The sequence below is a fragment of the Salmo salar genome, chromosome ssa15 (genome assembly GCF_905237065.1).
Source record: "Salmo salar chromosome ssa15, Ssal_v3.1, whole genome shotgun sequence".
In the NCBI taxonomy this organism is placed as follows: Eukaryota; Metazoa; Chordata; class Actinopteri; order Salmoniformes; family Salmonidae; genus Salmo; species Salmo salar.
Window position 1 is genome coordinate 104675901 of NC_059456.1, and position 15000 is coordinate 104690900.

Sequence of the window (15000 nt, forward strand, 5' to 3'; positions counted from 1 at the left end):
GTTCCAGTCTACAGACAAACAGACCAAACACTCCACAGTCAGCATGCAGCCAGGCAGGAAACTCACATGGTCACACAGGGGAAATCTACACCACTGCAAATAATGTGCTTTGCTTTCAGGGATGTCTCTTTCTCTTACTTGCCTGTCTTTACTACACTAGCCTGCAGCCACTCACTTTACCTATTCCTCTCTGCTGCTCTCTCTCTCTCTCTCTCTCTCTCTCTCTCTCTCTCTCTCTCACCAATACCCCCTCTCTCTCTCTCTCTCTCTCACCAATACCCCCCCTCTCTCTCTCTCACCAATACCCCCCCTCTCTCTCTCTCACCAATACCCCCCCTCTCTCTCTCTCACCAATACCCCCTCTCTCTCTTTCTCTCTCTCTCTCTCTCTCTCTCTCTCTTCTCTCCCTCTCTCTCTCTCTCTCTCTCTCTCTCTCTCTCTCTCTCTCACACTACCCCCTCTCTCTCTCTCTCTCTCTCTCTCTCTCTCTCACACCAATACCCCTCTCTCTCTCTCTCTCTCTCTCTCTCTCTCCCCTCTCTCTCTCTCTCTCTCTCTCTCTCTCTCTCTCTCTCTCTCTCTCTCTCACCAATACCCCCTCTCTCTTTCTCCCTCCATCTCTCTCTCTCTCTCTCTCCTCACACCAATACCCCCTCTCTCTCTCTCTCTCTCACACCAATACCCCCCCCTCTCTTTCTCCCTCCCTCTCGTTCTCTCTCCCTGTCTCTCTGTCTATGGTACCAGTGAGCTTTAGTGTAGCTCTGGGGCCAGCTTCAGACCAGCTCTGGGGCCAGATGCTCCACTACTGGGTTAAACTGACAAGTTGCTGCTAAGTGGAGTGGGAAAGAGAGAGAGAGAGAGAGAACAGACAAGCAGATGAGCTCCTGCATTTTTGTTTTTACAAAAAGATAGATTTAGAGTTAGATAAACTTGGATTTTTACAACATTGTAACCTCTACAACATAACCATCACTCCAAATCAAAACTCCAAACCTACAACATGATTTTGGACAAATTTACCTGGAAGGATTCCTACTACCAAAGATTCTTATTTCCAAGATATACAGCAAAAGATTTGGAAAACAAACAACAGAAACCATCCAACCTGAAACTGAGTGAGTCATGTTTAATAAATCCTCTTAAGGATCGGACCCTTTTTCCCCAATTTTCTCCTAAAATGACATACCCAAATCTAACTGCCTGTAGCTCAGGCCCTGAAGCAAGGATATGCATATTATTGGTACTATTTGAAAGGAAACACTTTGAAGTTTGTGGAAATGTGAGATGAATGTAGAAGAAGTTAAACAAACCCACAGACGAGCAATCGTAAATGGAAAGTCAACCTCCCAGCACAGAGCACTACTCCCTCATTGAAATGAAGGATACATTCACCCAGCTGGAGGTAAGGCAGGTGGAGCTGGAACAGCAGGTAAACACACTCCAGTCAGCACAAAAAACTGTCCAGCTCAACATTACCCCTCAACCAGACCCAGAGAGCTGGAGGTGGAGAGAGACATATCTGCAGTCTGGACTGTGGTGAGACAACATCAACAGGAGAAAGAGCAGGAGAAGAACAGAGCACTAGAGGAGAGGATCAGACTGCTGGAGGAGAGGATGAGGGGGATGGAGGAGAGGGTGAGGGGGATGGAGGGAGAGGGTGAGGGGGATGGAGGAGAGGGTGAGGGGGATGGAGGAGAGCATCAGACTGCTGGAGGAGAGGGTGAGGGGATGGAGGAGAGGGTGAGGGGGATGGAGGAGAGGGTGAGGGGGATGGAGGAGAGGGTGAGGGGGATGGAGGAGAGCATCAGACTGCTGGAGGAGAGGGTGAGGGGGATGGAGGAGAGGGTGAGGGGGATGGAGGAGAGGGTGAGGGGATGGAGGAGAGGGTGAGGGGGATGGAGGAGAGCATCAGACTGCTGGAGGAGAGGGTGAGGGGGATGGAGGAGAGGGTGAGGGGGATGGAGGAGAGGGTGAGGGGGATGGAGGAGAGCATCAGACTGCTGGAGGAGAGGGTGAGGGGATGGAGAAGAGGGTGAGGGGGATGGAGGGAGAGGGTGAGGGGGGATGGAGGAGAGGGTGAGGGGATGGAGGAGAGGGTGAGGGGGATGGAGGAGAGGGTGAGGGGGATGGAGGAGAGGGTGAGGGGGATGGAGGAGAGGGTGAGGGGGATGGAGGAGAGCGTCAGACTGCTGGAGGAGAGGGTGAGGGGATGGAGAAGAGGGTGAGGGGGATGGAGGAGAGGGTGAGGGGGATGGAGGAGAGGGTGAGGGGGATGGAGGAGAGGGTGAGGGGGATGGAGAAGAGGGTGAGGGGATGGAGGGAGAGGGTGAGGGGGATGGAGGAGAGGGTGAGGGGGATGGAGGAGAGGGTGAGGGGGATGGAGGGAGAGGGTGAGGGGGATGGAGGAGAGGGTGAGGGGGATGGAGGAGAGGATCAGACTGCTGGAGGAGAGGGTGAGGGGGATGGAGGAGAGGGTGAGGGGGATGGAGGAGAGCATCAGACTGCTGGAGAAGGTGAGGGGATGGAGGAGAGCATCAGACTGCTGGAGGAGAGGGTGAGGGGATGGAGAAGAGGGTGAGGGGGATGGAGGGAGAGGGTGAGGGGGGATGGAGGAGAGGGTGAGGGGGATGGAGGAGAGGATCAGACTGCTGGAGGAGAGGGTGAGGGGGATGGAGGAGAGCGTGAGGGGGATTAAAACATATATATATATATATATTTCACCTTTATTTAACCAGGTAGGCTAGTTGAGAACAAGTTCTCATTTACAACTGCGACCTGGGCAAGATAAAGCATAGCAATTCAGCACATACAACAACACAGAGTTACACATGGAATAAACAAAACATACAGTCAATAATACAATAGGAAAAAAAGAAAACAAAAAGTCTATATACAGTGAGTGCAAATGAGGTAAGATAAGGCAATAAATAGGCCATGGTGGCGAAGTAATTATAATATAGCAATTAAACACTGTATGGGGCTTTGGTGACAAAACGGATGGCACTGTGATAGACTGCATCCAGTTTGTTGAGTAGAGTGTTGGAAGCTATTTTATAGATGACATCGCCGAAGTCGAGGATCGGTAGGATGGTCAGTTTTACGAGGGTGTGTTTGGTAGATGTGCAGCATATGAATGTGCAAGTAGAGATACTGGGGTGCAAAGGAGCAAGATAAATAAATAAATACAGTATGGGGATGAGGTAGGTAGGTAGATGGGCTGTTTACAGATGGGCTATGTACAGGTGCAGTGATCTGTGAGCTGCTCTGACAGCTGGTGCTTAAAGCTAGTGAGGGAGATATGAGTCTCCAGCTTCAGAGATTTTTGCAGTTCGTTCCAGTCATTGGCAGCAGAGAACTGGAAGGAAAGACGACCAAAGGAGGAATTGGCTTTGGGGGTGACCAGTGAGATATACCTGCTGGAGCGCGTGCTACGAGTGGGTGCTGCTATGGTGACCAGTGAGCTGAGATAAGGCGGGGCTTTACCTAGCAGGGTCTTGTAGATGACCTGTAGCCAGTGGGTTTGGCGACGAGTATGAAGCGAGGGCCAGCCAACGAGAGCGTACAGGTTGCAGTGGTGGGTAGTATATGGGGCTTTGGTGACAAAACGGATGGCACTGTGATAGACTGCATCCAATTTGTTGAGTAGAGTGTAGGAAGCTATTTTATAGATGACATCGCCGAAGTCGAGGATCGGTAGGATGGTCAGTTTTACGAGGGTATGTTTGGCAGCATGAGTGAAGGATGCTTTGTTGCGAAATAGGAAGCCGATTCTAGATTTAATTTTGGATTGGAGATGCTTAATGTGAGTCTGGAAGGAGAGTTTACAGTCTAACCAGACACCTAGGTATTTGTAGTTGTCCACGTATTCTAAGTCAGAACCGTCCAGAGTAGTGATGCTGGACGGGCGTGCAGGTGCGGGCAGCGAACGGTTGAATATCATGCATTTAGTTTTACTTGCATTTAAGAGCAGTTGGAGGCCACGGAAGGAGAGTTGTATGGTATTGAAGCTCGTCTGGAGGTTAGTTAACACAGTGTAGATGGCGAGTGGCCAGTGAGTGAGAACAATCCATTGGAGGGCTGGCAACCCCTACGGAGAAGCCAGCAGAACAGCCCACCTCAGCCCCTGACCATAGCCTCGACATCACATCAGGACAGACAAATGAAGAACCCCAAGCCTAGGGCCCCTCTGAGCCACCATGATAGCCCTCCTGACAACACCCCCCCCCACCCACTGAGGACATACACGAGCCACAGATTGTACTCATTAAGGACTCAAACGGGAAATATATACAAGAAAATCCACAGTCCCTTTTGGCTCAGTTGGTAGAGCATGGTGTTTGCAACGCCAGGGTTGTGGGTTCGATTCCCACAGGGGACCAGTATGGGAAAAAAAAATGTTTGAAATGTATGTATTCACTACTGGAAGTCTCTCTGGATAAGAGCGTGTGCTAAAATGTAAAATCAACTTTTTCCTAAACACACAGTGTCTAAACTCTGTTGTCCAAACACCCAGCGCACCCTAGACCTTCTGTCTGAGGGCCAACTAGGGCCACCCAGCCACATGATAATACACACAGGCACAAACCATCTGAGAGCACAGCAGGAAAAGGAGTGATTGAAAAAGCTTCTTCTACTTTCTCCAACGCACAAGTGTTTATCTCCACCCTGCTACCACTAAATGACTTCCACCCTGCTACCATACAGCGGGTAAACACAACTATTTCCCGTGACTGTGCCTCCAAAACCAAATGTTTTCCAGGCTCACCACACCACCCTGGACTTGAACATCCTCTATGACCAAGTCCACCTCTACAAGGCAGCAGTTCATATCAGGTCCTGTACATGTGGTTTTTTCTATGCTGAGATGTTCTGTTCATCACCTAGCAAATTAGGTGCAAACTGTCGAATCACGTTTGACATGTAGGCAAACACTATTCCACTGGGCTCACACTGGTTGAATCAACATTGTTTTCACGTCATTTCAATGAAATTATGTTGGACCAACGTGGAATAGACGTTGAAATTATGTTGGACAAACGTGGAATAGACGTTGAATTCACGTCTGTGTCCAGTGGGATCTGACTGGTCTTACTTGTGATGAGTTTGATAAACGCCAATAATACAAACCCGCCGATCCAAACACATTCTCGTTTAGAGTCGCTGGGTTAAAATGCGGAAGACACATTTCAGTTGAATGCATTAAGTTGTACAACTGACTAGGTATCCCCCCCCTCTTTCCCTTTACCCTTTTCCCATGTAGAGAAAGAGCAGAGTAGTTATGAGAAAATAAAATACTGATTGAGATGGACATTACAGCCTATCTCAGACTGCGCCTTCCCCACCACCACAAGGCCCAGCAAACACCCAGAGAAGAGTCAGTAGTCTACATTATACTGAGGAGCCAGTAGTCTACATTATACTGAGGAGTCAGTAGTCTACATTATACTGAGGAGCCAGTAGTCTACATTATACTGAGGAGTCAGTAGACTTCATTATACTGAGGAGCCAGTAGTCTACATTATACTGAGGAGCCAGTAGTCTACATTATACTGAGGAGTCAGTAGTCTACATTATACTGAGGAGTCAGTAGTCTACATTATACTGAGGAGTCAGTCTACATTATACTGAGGAGTCAGTAGTCTACATTATACTGAGGAGTCAGTAGTCTACATTATACTGAGGAGTCAGTAGTCTACATTATACTGAGGAGCCAGTAGTCTACATTATGCTGAGGAGTCAGTCTACATTATACTGAGGAGTCAGTAGTCTACATTATACTGAGGAGGTAGTAGTCTACATTATGCTGAGGAGTCAGTAGTCTACATTATACTGAGGAGTCAGTAGTCTACATTATACTGAGGAGTCAGTAGTCTACATTATACTGAGGAGTCAGTAGTCTACATTACACTGAGGAGTCAGTAGTCTACATTATACTGAGGAGTCAGTCTACATTATACTGAGGAGTCAGTCTACATTATACTGAGGAGTCAGTCTACATTATACTGAGGAGTCAGTCTACATTATACTGAGGAGTCAGTCTACATTATACTGAGGAGCAGTAGTCTACATTATACTGAGGAGTCAGTAGTCTACATTATACTGAGGAGCCAGTAGTCTACATTATACTGAGGAGTCAGTAGTCTACATTATACTGAGGAGCTAGTAGTCTACATTATACTGAGGAGCCAGTAGTCTACATTATACTGAGGAGTCAGTCTACATTATACTGAGGAGTCAGTGCTACATTATACTGAGGAGTCAGTAGTCTACATTATACTGAGGAGTCAGTAGTCTACATTATACTGAAGAGTCAGTAGTCTACATTATACTGAGGAGTCAGTAGTCTACATTATACTGAGGAGTCAGTCTACATTATACTGAGGAGTCAGTAGTCTACATTATACTGAGGAGTCAGTAGTCTACATTATACTGAGGTGTCAGTAGTCTACATTATACTGAAGAGTCAGTCTACATTATACTGAGGAGTCAGTATCCTACATTATACTGAGGAGTCAGTAGTCTACATTATACTGAGGAGTCAGTAGTCTACATTATACTGAGGAGCCAGTAGTCTACATTATGCTGAGGAGTCAGTCTACATTATACTGAGGAGTCAGTAGTCAACATTACACTGAGGAGGTAGTAGTCTACATTATGCTGAGGAGTCAGTAGTCTACATTATACTGAGGAGTCAGTAGTCTACATTATACTGAGGAGTCAGTAGTCTACATTATACTGAGGAGTCAGTAGTCTACATTATACTGAGGAGTCAGTCTACATTATACTGAGGAGTCAGTCTACATTATACTGAGGAGTCAGTCTACATTATACTGAGGAGTCAGTCTACATTATACTGAGGAGTCAGTCTACATTATACTGAGGAGCAGTAGTCTACATTATATTGAGGAGTCAGCAGTCTACATTATACTGAGGAGTCAGTAGTCTACATTATACTGAGGAGTCAGTAGTCTACATTATACTGAGGAGTCAGTAGTCTACATTATACTGAGGAGTCAGTAGTCTACATTATACTGAGGAGTCAGTAGTCTACATTATACTGAGGAGTTAGTAGTCTACATTATACTGAGGAGTCAGTAGTCTACATTATATTGAGGAGTCAGTCTACATTATACTGAGGAGTCAGTCTACATTATACTGAGGAGTCAGTAGTCTACATTATACTGAGGAGTCAGTAGTCTACATTATACTGAAGAGTCAGTAGTCTACATTATACTGAGGAGTCAGTAGTCTACATTATACTGAGGAGTCAGTCTACATTATACTGAGGAGTCAGTAGTCTACATTATACTGAGGAGTCAGTAGTCTACATTATACTGAGGAGTCAGTAGTCTACATTATACTGAGGAGTCAGTAGTCTACATTATACTGAGGAGCCAGTAGTCTACATTATGCTGAGGAGTCAGTAGTCTACATTATACTGAGGAGTCAGTAGTCTACATTATACTGAGGAGGCAGTAGTCTACATTATGCTGAGGAGTCAGTAGTCTACATTATACTGAGGAGTCAGTAGTCTACATTATACTGAGGAGTCAGTCTACATTATACTGAGGAGTCAGTAGTCTACATTAGTCTGAGGAGCCAGTAGTCTACATTATGCTGAGGAGTCAGTAGTCTACATTATACTGAGGAGTCAGTAGTCTACATTATGTCTACATTATACTGAGGAGTCAGTAGTCTACATTATACTGAGGAGTCAGTAGTCTACATTATACTGAGGAGTTAGTAGTCTACATTATACTGAGGAGTCAGTAGTCTACATTATACTGAGGAGACAGTCTACATTATACTGAGGAGTCAGTCTACATTATACTGAGGAGTCAGTAGTCTACATTATACTGAGGAGTCAGTAGTCTACATTATACTGAAGAGTCAGTAGTCTACATTATACTGAGGAGTCAATAGTCTACATTATACTGAGGAGTCAGTCTACATTATACTGAGGAGTCAGTAGTCTACATTATACTGAGGAGTCAGTAGTCTACATTATACTGAGGAGTCAGTAGTCTACATTATACTGAAGAGTCAGTCTACATTATACTGAGGAGTCAGTAGTCTACATTATACTGAGGAGTCAGTAGTCTACATTATACTGAGGAGTCAGTAGTCTACATTATACTGAGGAGTCAGTAGTCTACATGATACTGAGGAGTCAGTAGTCTACATTATACTGAGGAGCCAGTAGTCTACATTATGCTGAGGAGTCAGTCTACATTATACTGAGGAGTCAGTAGTCTACATTATACTGAGGAGGTAGTAGTCTACATTATGCTGAGGAGTCAGTAGTCTACATTATACTGAGGAGTCAGCAGTCTATATTATACTGAGGAGTCAGTAGTCTACATTATACTGAGGAGTCAGTAGTCTACATTATACTGAGGAGTCAGTAGTCTACATTATACTGAGGAGTCAGTAGTCTACATTATACTGAGGAGTCAGTAGTCTACATTATACTGAAGAGTCAGTAGTCTACATTATACTGAGGAGTCAATAGTCTACATTATACTGAGGAGTCAGTCTACATTATACTGAGGAGTCAGTAGTCTACATTATACTGAGGAGTCAGTAGTCTACATTATACTGAAGAGTCAGTCTACATTATACTGAGGAGTCAGTAGTCTACATTATACTGAGGAGGTAGTAGTCTACATTATGCTGAGGAGTCAGTAGTCTACATTATACTGAGGAGTCAGCAGTCTATATTATACTGAGGAGTCAGTAGTCTACATTATACTGAGGAGTCAGTAGTCTACATTATACTGAGGAGTCAGTAGTCTACATTATACTGAGTTGTCAGTAGTCTACATTATACTGAGGAGCCAGTAGTCTACATTATACTGAGGAGGTAGTAGTCTACATTATACTGAGGAGTCAGTCTACATTATACTGAGGAGTCAGTAGTCTACATTATACTGATGAGTCAGTAGTCTACATCGTACTGAGGAGTCAGTAGTCTACATTATACTGAGTTGTCAGTAGTCTACATTATACTGAGGAGCCAGTAGTCTACATTATACTGAGGAGGTAGTAGTCTACATTATACTGAGGAGTCAGTCTACATTATACTGAGTCAGTAGTCTACATTATACTGATGAGTCAGTAGTCTACATCGTACTGAGGAGTCAGTAGTCTACATTATACTGAGGAGCAGTAGTCTACATTATACTGAGGAGTCAGCAGTCTATATTATACTGAGGAGTCAGTAGTCTACATTATACTGAGGAGTCAGTAGTCTACATTATACTGAGGAGTCAGTAGTCTACATTATACTGAGTTGTCAGTAGTCTACATTATACTGAGGAGCCAGTAGTCTACATTATACTGAGGAGGTAGTAGTCTACATTATACTGAGGAGTCAGTCTACATTATACTGAGATCAGTAGTCTACATTATACTGATGAGTCAGTAGTCTACATCATACTGAGGAGCTGGTAGTCTACATTATACTGAGGAGTCAGTAGTCTACATTATACTGAGGAGGTAGTAGTCTACATTATACTGAGGAGTCAGTCTACATTATACTGAGGAGTCAGTAGTCTACATTATACTGATGAGTCAGTAGTCTACATCGTACTGAGGAGTCAGTAGTCTACATTGTATTGAAAGGAAGTACACATGTAGAAAAGCTCTTTTGATTTGCTCTCTCGTCTCTTTGTTTCAGTCGGCCAGTCTCATAACGTCCTCCGTCTCCACTGAGGATCATTCTATGCCTCAGCAGGTTCTAGTTAGTGGAATGGTATTGGTGTGAGCCGGGCGTTTTTAGGCAGTCTACATTATACTGAGGAGTCAGTCTACATTATACTGAGGAGTCAGTCTACATTATACTGAGGAGCAGTAGTCTACATTATACTGAGGAGTCAGCAGTCTATATTATACTGAGGAGTCAGTAGTCTACATTATACTGAGGAGTCAGTAGTCTACATTATACTGAGGAGTCAGTAGTCTACATTATACTGAGGAGTCAGTAGTCTACATTATACTGAGGAGTCAGTAGTCTACATTATACTGAGGAGCCAGTAGTCTACATTATGCTGAGGAGTCAGTAGTCTACATTATACTGAGGAGTCAGTAGTCTACATTATACTGAGGAGGTAGTAGTCTACATTATGCTGAGGAGTCAGTAGTCTACATTATACTGAGGAGTCAGTAGTCTACATTATACTGAGGAGTCAGTCTACATTATACTGAGGAGTCAGTAGTCTACATTAGTCTGAGGAGCCAGTAGTCTACATTATGCTGAGGAGTCAGTAGTCTACATTATACTGAGGAGTCAGTAGTCTACATTATGTCTACATTATACTGAGGAGTCAGTAGTCTACATTATACTGAGGAGTCAGTAGTCTACATTATACTGAGGAGTTAGTAGTCTACATTATACTGAGGAGTCAGTAGTCTACATTATACTGAGGAGACAGTCTACATTATACTGAGGAGTCAGTCTACATTATACTGAGGAGTCAGTAGTCTACATTATACTGAGGAGTCAGTAGTCTACATTATACTTAAGAGTCAGTAGTCTACATTATACTGAGGAGTCAATAGTCTACATTATACTGAGGAGTCAGTCTACATTATACTGAGGAGTCAGTAGTCTACATTATACTGAGGAGTCAGTAGTCTACATTATACTGAGGAGTCAGCAGTCTATATTATACTGAAGAGTCAGTCTACATTATACTGAGGAGTCAGTAGTCTACATTATACTGAGGAGTCTGTAGTCTACATTATACTGAGGAGTCAGTAGTCTACATTATACTGAGGAGTCAGTAGTCTACATGATACTGAGGAGTCAGTAGTCTACATTATACTGAGGAGCCAGTAGTCTACATTATGCTGAGGAGTCAGTCTACATTATACTGAGGAGTCAGTAGTCTACATTATACTGAGGAGGTAGTAGTCTACATTATGCTGAGGAGTCAGTAGTCTGCATTATACTGAGGAGTCAGCAGTCTATATTATACTGAGGAGTCAGTAGTCTACATTATACTGAGGAGTCAGTAGTCTACATTATACTGAGGAGTCAGTAGTCTACATTATACTGAGTTGTCAGTAGTCTACATTATACTGAGGAGCCAGTAGTCTACATTATACTGAGGAGGTAGTAGTCTACATTATACTGAGGAGTCAGTCTACATTATACTGAGGAGTCAGTAGTCTACATTATACTGATGAGTCAGTAGTCTACATCGTACTGAGGAGTCAGTAGTCTACATTGTATTGAAAGGAAGTACACATGTAGAAAAGCTCTTTTGATTTGCTCTCTCGTCTCTTTGTTTCAGTCGGCCAGTCTCATAACGTCCTCCGTCTCCACTGAGGATCATTCTATGCCTCAGCAGGTTCTAGTTAGTGGAATGGTATTGGTGTGAGCCGGGCGTTTTTAGGCAGTCTACATTATACTGAGGAGTCAGTCTACATTATACTGAGGAGTCAGTCTACATTATACTGAGGAGCAGTAGTCTACATTATACTGAGGAGTCAGCAGTCTATATTATACTGAGGAGTCAGTAGTCTACATTATACTGAGGAGTCAGTAGTCTACATTATACTGAGGAGTCAGTAGTCTACATTATACTGAGTTGTCAGTAGTCTACATTATACTGAGGAGCCAGTAGTCTACATTATACTGAGGAGGTAGTAGTCTACATTATACTGAGGAGTCAGTCTACATTATACTGAGTCAGTAGTCTACATTATACTGATGAGTCAGTAGTCTACATCGTACTGAGGAGCTGGTAGTCTACATTATACTGAGGAGTCAGTAGTCTACATTATACTGAGGAGGTAGTAGTCTACATTATACTGAGGAGTCAGTCTACATTATACTGAGGAGTCAGTAGTCTACATTATACTGATGAGTCAGTAGTCTACATCGTACTGAGGAGTCAGTAGTCTACATTGTATTGAAAGGAAGTACACATGTAGAAAAGCTCTTTTGATTTGCTCTCTCGTCTCTTTGTTTCAGTCGGCCAGTCTCATAACGTCCTCCGTCTCCACTGAGGATCATTCTATGCCTCAGCAGGTTCTAGTTAGTGGAATGGTATTGGTGTGAGCCGGGCGTTTTTAACTTGGCCGACTGGCTTGTCAGGTGAATCAATGGCTGGTGTTCTGAACAGAGGAGAGGAGATGTCCGTTACAGAAAGGGGATTTGTTCTCTCCACATGAACTTGCAGCATCAAGTGTTGTAGCCATGGATGAGAGACCTTCCTCAGTGGGAAGAACTGGGCAAAACTGGTTCTAACAAAAATTATTTGTGATATCCATATTCTAACAAAAATGATTTGTGACATCCATATTCTAACAAAAATTATTTGTGATATCCATATTCTAACAAAAATGATTTGTGATATCCATATTCTAACAAAAATGATTTGTGACATCCATATTCTAACAAAAATTATTTGTGACATCCATATTCTAACAAAAATGATTTGTGATATCCATATTCTAACAAAAATGATTTGTGATATCCATATTCTAACAAAAATTATTTGTGACATCCATATTCTAACAAAAGTTATTTGTGATATCCATATTCTAACAAAATGTCCACAGAGTTGAAGGCACATGCACACAACATTCCTCTGGAGAGAGAAAGTAGGAACATGAATGAGGACCCATATGTATCCCTGAGTAGTAACTCTCTGTCTGTCTGTCTGTCTGTCTGTCTGTCTGTCTGTCTGTCTGTCTGTCTGTCTGTCTGTCTGTCTGTCTGTCTGTCTGTCTGTCTGTCTGTCTGTCTGTCTGTCTGTCTGTCTGTCTGTCTGTCTGTCTGTCTGTCTGTCTGTCTGTCTGTCTGTCTGTCTGTCTGTCTGTCTGCCTGCCTGCCTGCCTGCCTGCCTGCCTGCCTGCCTGCCTGGCTGTCTGGCTGTCTGGCTGGCTGGTATTGTATGGAGCTGTCAGACTGTCAGGCTGTGGATGATTGACAAGACGGAGTATCCAAGGATCCTTTCTCTAATGTGGACCTGTCAGTCTGTCTGTCTGCCTGTCATTCCAGGCTGGCTGGTATTGTATGGACCTGTCAGTCTGTCACTCTCGAAGCTGAGCCACGTACACAGCAGCCTGCTGGAGCTCAGAATACCACTCTCCATGTCCCTAGATCCAACTTGCTATAGCACTCAGCACTATACAGCTAAAAAAATTATCTCGCAAATCTACAGCTTATAAATGTAGCTCAACATGATCCACCTCTCTTTGCTACATCAATTAACCCCTACCCTTACCTTAACCTTAACCAAACTGACAGTGATATACATTACCTTCCACTATAACCCCAAACTGACAGTGATATACATTACCTTCCACTATAACACCAAACTGACAGCGATATACATTACCTTCCACTATAACCCCAAACTGACAGTGATATACATTACCTTCCACTATAACACCAAACTGACAGTGATATACATTACCTTCCACTATAACACCAAACTGACAGTGATATACATTACCTTCCACTATAACACCAAACTGACAGTGATATACATTACCTTCCACTATAACCCCAAACTGACAGTGATATACAGATGGTCACTCTAACAGAACTCCGGAGTTCCTCTGTGAAGATGGGAGAACCTTCCAGAAGGACAACCATCATTGCAGCATTCCACCAATCAGGCCTTTATGGTAGAGTGGCCAGACGGAAGCCACTCCTCAGTAAAAGGCACATGACAGTCCGCTTGGAATTTGTCAAAAGGCACCCAGACCATGAGAAACAAGATTCTCTGGTCTGATGAAACCAAGGTTTAACTCTTTGTCCTGATATACATTACGCTCCACTATAACACCAATTACTCTCAATACTTCCACCCCAAACACTACACCATCTCCCTCTGACAAAGAACTGCATGATACCAGGTATTACACAGAGACTCACACAGACACACACAGATACACACAGATACCAGGTATCACACAGATACACACACAGATACACACAGATACACACAGATACACACAGATACCCACAGATACCAGGTATCACACAGATACACACAGATACACACAGATACACACAGATACACACAGATACCAGGTTTCACACAGACACACACAGACACAGGACAGATACCAGGTATCACACAGACTCAGGACAGATACCAGGTATCACACAGACTCAGGACAGATACCAGGTATCACACAGACTCAGGACAGATACCAGGTATCACACAGATTCACAACAGATACCAGGTATCACACAGACACACACAGATACAGGACAGATACCAGGTATCACACAGATACACACAGACACAGGACAGATACCAGGTATCTCACAGACTCAGGACAGATACCAGGTATCACACAGATACACACAGATACACACAGATACCAGGTATCTCACAGACACAGGACAGATACCAGGTATCTCACAGACTCAGGACAGATACCAGGTATCACACAGACACACACAGATACACACAGATACCAGGTATCACACAGATACACACACAGACACACACAGATACACACAGATACACACAGATACACACAGATACCAGGTATCTCACAGACTCAGGACAGATACCAGGTATCTCACAGACACACACAGATACACACAGACACACACAGATACCAGGTATCAGACTCAGGACAGATACCAGGTATCACACAGATACACACAGATACACACAGATACACACAGATACACACAGATACCAGGTATCTCACAGAGACACACACAGACACAGGACAGATACCAGGTATCACACAGATACACACAGATACACACAGATACCAGGTATCTCACAGACACAGGACAGATACCAGGTATCTCACAGACACAGGACAGATACCAGGTATCTCACAGACACAGGACAGATACCAGGTATCACGCAGACACAGGACAGATACCAGGTATCACACAGGAACATGGCAGGTTGTAGGACCCTGGGGAGCAGCAGCCATCCTCTCTGCAGATGTACAGAAGACAGGGGATGAGAACGTGCAGGTGGTAGCCGGCTCTGTCTTTCTCTACTGCTG

General features: G+C 44.0%; 1 protein-coding gene and 1 non-coding gene across 2 annotated transcripts in view; one reads left to right on the forward strand and one right to left on the reverse strand.

The window, feature by feature from the left end:
- LOC106590852 (XK-related protein 7) overlaps positions 1 to 15000 on the reverse strand; it is a 133758-nt gene that overhangs the window by 37155 nt on the left and 81603 nt on the right. The window lies entirely within an intron of this gene.
- Positions 4305 to 4378, forward strand: trnaa-ugc (transfer RNA alanine (anticodon UGC)). The gene has a single exon. It is a non-coding gene; the product is annotated as a tRNA-Ala (tRNA).